Source organism: Perca fluviatilis, chromosome 1 (assembly GCF_010015445.1).
Source record: "Perca fluviatilis chromosome 1, GENO_Pfluv_1.0, whole genome shotgun sequence".
Lineage (NCBI taxonomy): Eukaryota > Metazoa > Chordata > Actinopteri > Perciformes > Percidae > Perca > Perca fluviatilis.
In genome coordinates, this window is record NC_053112.1 from 19,694,695 (window position 1) to 19,700,745 (window position 6,051).

Sequence of the window (6,051 nt, forward strand, 5' to 3'; positions counted from 1 at the left end):
TAAACCCTCATTACAATATTATTTATTATTGTCTTTTATTTGCTTAACCAAAACACTACAAAAAGAGTAATTGCGCTTTAACAGAGAATCCTAATTTGTTTGCATTAATCAATGTTTTTTGAGTATAAAATTGAAATCTTTTCTTTTTTAAAAGACAATAACATATTTCCACTTAATAAAACTAATAGTTTCAATTGAGTTGCTCTCCACTTTCTGTCTGCTGTACATTTTGTAATTCACCACATCATGTCAGCAGCGGTCACTGGCCATATTGTTTTAATTTAAGTATCCAGGACAGACCACTCAGTATATTGTTTCAGGCAGTCTGAGGGACATACAACGGGAACATGGGTAGGGAGGTTAAAAAAGCCTAAAAAGTAGCCTATCCAAACATAAAACTGATCAAGTTAGTTAAGTATGAGATGACTGTAAAAATCCTATTCACATATTGTGTTCATATAACACTTTTCATCCTTTGTCAAAGTTTTAAATCAATGTTGACTGCTTTACCAACAGAGCCATCTAGTGTCTGATTTGCCACATAACAAACTCCAGAGGTATTCATTATCAACAGATGGCAGCACCACATCAACACCGATCCAACATGGGACTGTATTTTCTTCATTAGATAATTGACAATTAGCAAATTATAGTCTGTTGAAGTGAAAATAAAACTATACATTAATAGTTCAATGAATGTTAAAACAAAATATTTGCATGTTGTAGAGGAGTTTTAATACCAACAAATAAATCAGAATCAACGTGTCAGTTGTGAGTTCATGCATTTGGCCTTACAGTTCTTCTGTTATAAATTTTTCCATTTGGGCATGCAAAATAGGTGAAAATTTAAAAAAAGGTGTGTGTTAAAAGATTTCATATTTCATATCAGGTGTTGTCAGGACCTCTTAAAATTTGTGCTATGCACTACAGAAAGTAATGTGTAATGAATTATGTTCGATCAAAAGTTATTTTAATCTAAAAATACAGAAGAGACAAGACAAGTTATATATAAGTAATGATGACATTATAAAGGATGCAGGCTACATCAAGGAATTGACAAATCAGGAAAAAATTTAGGTAATAATGATCTGGTCATTATGTACTCAGGGCTTATAAACACTCTTAATTATGAAGTGCTACCAAATACATAGGGCTCTGCCAATAATCACAACACAAACAGATTTTTTTTTTTTAAAGATAATGTTTTGGGCTCTTCCACCTTTAATTTGACAGGCTAGCTAGGTGAGAAAGAGGGCGAAGACACACAGGAAATTGTCACAGGTCAGATTCAAACCCTGGACCTCTGTATCGAGAAATAAACCTCTCAGTATATGTGCGCCTGCTTTACCCACTGACCCAACCCAGCCACAAACACAGATTAAGATTAAAAAAAATGTACCAGACATGTTGAAAATTGAAATTGTTCATTGGGTTGTCAGATGTAAAAAGAATAAAAGGGTATCAACAATGCTGATAACAAAGCACTGTTAAAGGATAAATTCATTGTTTTTTAACCCAAATTTTGTTAAGAGGTTTAACATAGTTGAGCACTGCAAAATCTTACAAAAGCTTAAGTTTTGAGAATCCCCTGATGCAGCTTCTCACTGGACTTTGAAATGCGGCAGGTTTTTGATCCATAGGAAACCAGGTTAAATCTTCTTTTTGAAAACACAAAACTCACAGTAAATTCAGACATCTTTAGATGGTCTACAAAAAGAAAGTCACAACACATGCTTTCTAAATTTCCAGTGTGACTGTAAACAAAAGAAAAGGTCAATACAACTTGAGCAGAAGTGTCATCATGGCTGAATTTTGATCCCGTGAATTTGAAGTATTTGTACTGAAGTACTTTCAGTTATGGGACAGTTACACTCACTTACTTTTAAATACATTTAAAAAGCATCAACTGTATAGTCAACAAAACCCATGTGCCCGCCGGGAACCAGCTTCTTTATATATCATATTTTCACCATAGGCTAGTTAACCCATGCCTCTTTTTTATACATCATAGTTTAGCCAGTGACACCACAAACTAAAAACTCCTTAGCTCCCATAAGGTTATATTGTTTTATATTCTATACAGGTGTGGTTGACAATATGTAGAAGGTAAGTGGTGATTTTCATAGTTCTGGCATAAAGCATGTCCTAGTTATTGTTAATCAAACTTTTTGGAGCCATATTTGAGCTGATATGGTTTAGGTTGTGTTTCAGCCACATGATAAACAAACACATTTTTCAGAAACGAGATGTTATCTTTCAAATGATGAGTCATATATGCATTTTGGCCTAACAGTTTTCCATTTGGGCATGCAAAATAGGTGACAATTTAAAGGTGTGTGTTAAAAGGTTAATAAACACTAGACAAAAGGTCTACTGAACTGGATTTGCTGCATTTTTTTGGCAAAAGCTGAAAATATACTATTATTGAAGTGATAAAGAAAAAAATAACAGAATCTCTAAAATAACTGGTTAAACCAATTGTTAAATTATTATCTGAAAACACTGCAGAATGATTTAGGACTACACACAAACTTATCTAACTCATCATTACCTCAGAGGATACATTAGTCTCAACATTAAAAACAAAAACAAACGTTATAGTTGATAGCAATGTTGTGTACCGGAGGGACATGTTCACACCTTAATAATGTCTGATAACACCTTAGTAAACCACAGGACAATTCTAGTCAAAGGTGTTAACAAACACATTTTAGCGTCAACACATGATGCAACCATATCCCCTTTACACTGTGAGCCATGATCTCAGCTGGGGTCAAAATGAAGAACATTCATGAAAACATAAAAACATAAATGTACTGGTTTGTGATTACGAATTATGAACATTGGCAATGGCTCCATCACAGAGTGACAGTCAGTCAGCATGCTGTTACCAGGACCCTGACACTGAAGAAGCCAAATGAAATTCAGCCATCATTCATTTTAGTATTTACACCTGTACTTTTCCTACTGTGAAATGTCAAAATGTCTTCTGTTAAAAACGCCTGCTGCGGAAGCAAACACATGCTATTACTGTCCAGGCACAATCTTTCTGGGCTGACTACCTGGTACGTCTCATCAGGGGCCTGAGGCCACAGCATCTGCCAACAGATAAACAGACAGTTGTCCTGATTACAAATTACTTGCAGCTGTGACTGGACAAAGTAATTGTTACGTGTGATTATGGAACCCACGCAACTTCTAGGAAGGACCCACCCTTCAATAGCATTCACATGCTACTACTGGCCAGTCATCGATGCTTACACAAGGTAACGATATGTTCAGGTCCTAGCCCCTGACCAATCAGCTATCCTAACCTTAATCACTCAAGGTCAATGCCTTACCCCAACCATTCGTAGGGTGGGACTTGCCTAGAAGTTACTTGGGATCCATAATAACGCCATTGTTACATTAGTCTAATGCTGCGTTCCAGACACAATTTTTAGCCCCTAAGTTACGACTTCAAGTCACGACTCACGACTTGGTAGCGTTAGAGGCAAAGTCACCACAAACCCTTCTAGCTTGTAACTGGGAGTACAAGAATTTGGTACGAGTTCACGAGTAGTAAGTTACCGGTTTGACTGCCGTTCCAGGGCACTTTCACAGGTAGAAGGTTGTGAAAACACGAGTTACGGGTTGCCTGGAACACAGCATATATCCTTGACGTTCCACTTCCGTGATTGCTCCGCTGCCTTGCGCTTTCTTTGTGTTGGCATTTTAAACTCTGGTCGATTTATGAGGACTATGGTTAACCTTTTCCTAGATTCTGCAAGGTAAATCCAGACAGCTGTCCAATCTGAGTTTTCTGTTCCACGACTAAAACAACTTTTCAACGTACACGTGTTCCACCAAAACAACTTCCTTCCCTAGGCTATTTTGCAGTGGCACTGCGGCTTTTCCCGGTGCTTAGCACGGCCCAAGGCGATTGTGATTGGTTTAAAGAAATGACAATAAACCAGAGCACGTTTTCCTTCCATCCCGGAATGCTGTAGGGACTAGCCAGACCCTCCTCCGCAGCACCGTGGTAGAGGAAGGTCTGGCAATGCGAGACTATTGTTCCATCTGCTGCTGCAGTCAGCTAACGTTTGCTCATATTATGCTCATTTTCAGGTTCATCATTGTATTTAGAGGTTATATCAGAATAGGTTTACATGGTTTGCTGCAGCTCCCCTTTTCACCCTGTGTGTTGAGCTCTCTGTTTTAGCTACAGAGTGAGGCATCACACTTCTGTTCCATCTTTGTTGGGAGTTGCACATGCTCAGTAGCTAGGTAAGGACAACTAGCCAGTCAGAAGCAGAGTATGAGGGAGTGCCATGCTAGCAGCTAGGCGAGCATTATAAGGTGTGTTACAAAGTGATGCACGGTCATCACGGAAGTAAAGGCTGGACTACAATAGAGCTGTTTGGAGCAATTGGTGAACAGTGTTTTCTGTTGGAGATTGTAAGTGCGTTTGGGGTGGACTTTGGGCTTTTTCACTTTGTAAACCTATAACGTGCACAAAAAAAGATACATAACACAATAAAGGAAAGGGGAAAAGCCAAAAAGCATAATATGAGCACTTTAAACTTCCTCTACGATCTTTGTTCAAGAGCTGTGCACCATCTTGAAGCCAGTGGGTTGTCCCCTCAATATAGTGTTGTAACACTGATGCTGAGAAGTAAAAGTCCACCTAATGTAGACTACTAAGTGGTCAACTCTCCCAACTTTCAGGACAAAATGGTTCACTGAGACCTCTGTCCAATGCAGCTGCCTTGAGACAATAAGGAGAAAAGTTAAGGCCACTCTGCACTGTATCTGTACCTTGCGGGAGAAGTCAGTGAAACCTAAGGATGACATTATTAGCAAACCTGTTCCTATTCCTATTTGTTTTAGGGCCACCATGGCTAACCTTGGGACACACCTCCCTCTACCTGAGTATACAGTAAACCAAATACTTTACCTCAGCTCACCAAAAAAAAACACTTTTTCAGGTTGGCTCTGGGTCCTGTCGGTCTAAAGCACTTCAGTATTGTGCCCACAATAATGATGCGGTCGAAGTAGGCTAGGGCTCCAAACTACTTTAAGGAAAGTTAGATCAAATTGTCCTAAACCTTGGAGTTTGATGATAATTTTGGACTGTGACCACAGGGGAATCTGCCAGTAGCCCTTTGTCAAACCAAATGTAAGAGCAAGCAGAGCCTCACCAGTCCAAGAGGTCCTTGATGGGTTAATGCCCAACCAAGCTGTGGCTTAGGAGGTAGAATCCATTCATTGCAGTGTTGACAGTAAGGTCCTGTCTCCATGTCAAAGTGTCGTTAAGCAAAACAGTGAACTACACATTTCTCCTGATGCTTAGGCAAGTGCCTTGCATGGTAGCTGTCTGAACTGCTGTTTTTCGGTGCATAGGCACCTCAGGTTCATAGTCGCTCAGCCAGGGGCTCGTGAGTACATCCACACCCGCCCAACACCTATCACCTTCGGCACCTCCAGAAAAGGTCCAGGCCTCTCTTCAGGCAATGCCGTGGGTCAACACATCTAGGTCCCCGCCTTTAGCTGCCCTAATAACCCAAACCCCAATGCCTATCCCTGTGGGTGGTGGGCATAGACGTGTTAAAAATACAGGACGTAGCAGGAGTAACGTGAACCATTGGTTTGTGAAACAAACCCCTCCACCATGATAAGGTGGAAAAGTATCTTTTTGATTAAGTGACTTGCTGTTTAGTCAATAAAATGCCCATTGCAATTTCCCAGGGCACAAGTTGCCTTCGTCAATTTGTCAGATGAATAGTCTAAAACTCAAAAATATTCAAAATACATTGACATAAAACAGGGAAAAGCAGAACATCCTGCCAATGACTTAAACGATTAACTTAACAATTATCAAAATTATTGTTAATTGATTTCTTCAGAAACCAAACCTTGGTATATAAGCATTACCACCCAAACTGCTATAGGATTCTAATTTTCCAGCATAGCCTTCAGTTTCACCACAACAGTTTTGTGCCTATGCCTGTACATGTGAAACGTTTATTCACACAACCACAACAGCAGTTGTTTTTAAGTGGTGCTCGAGTC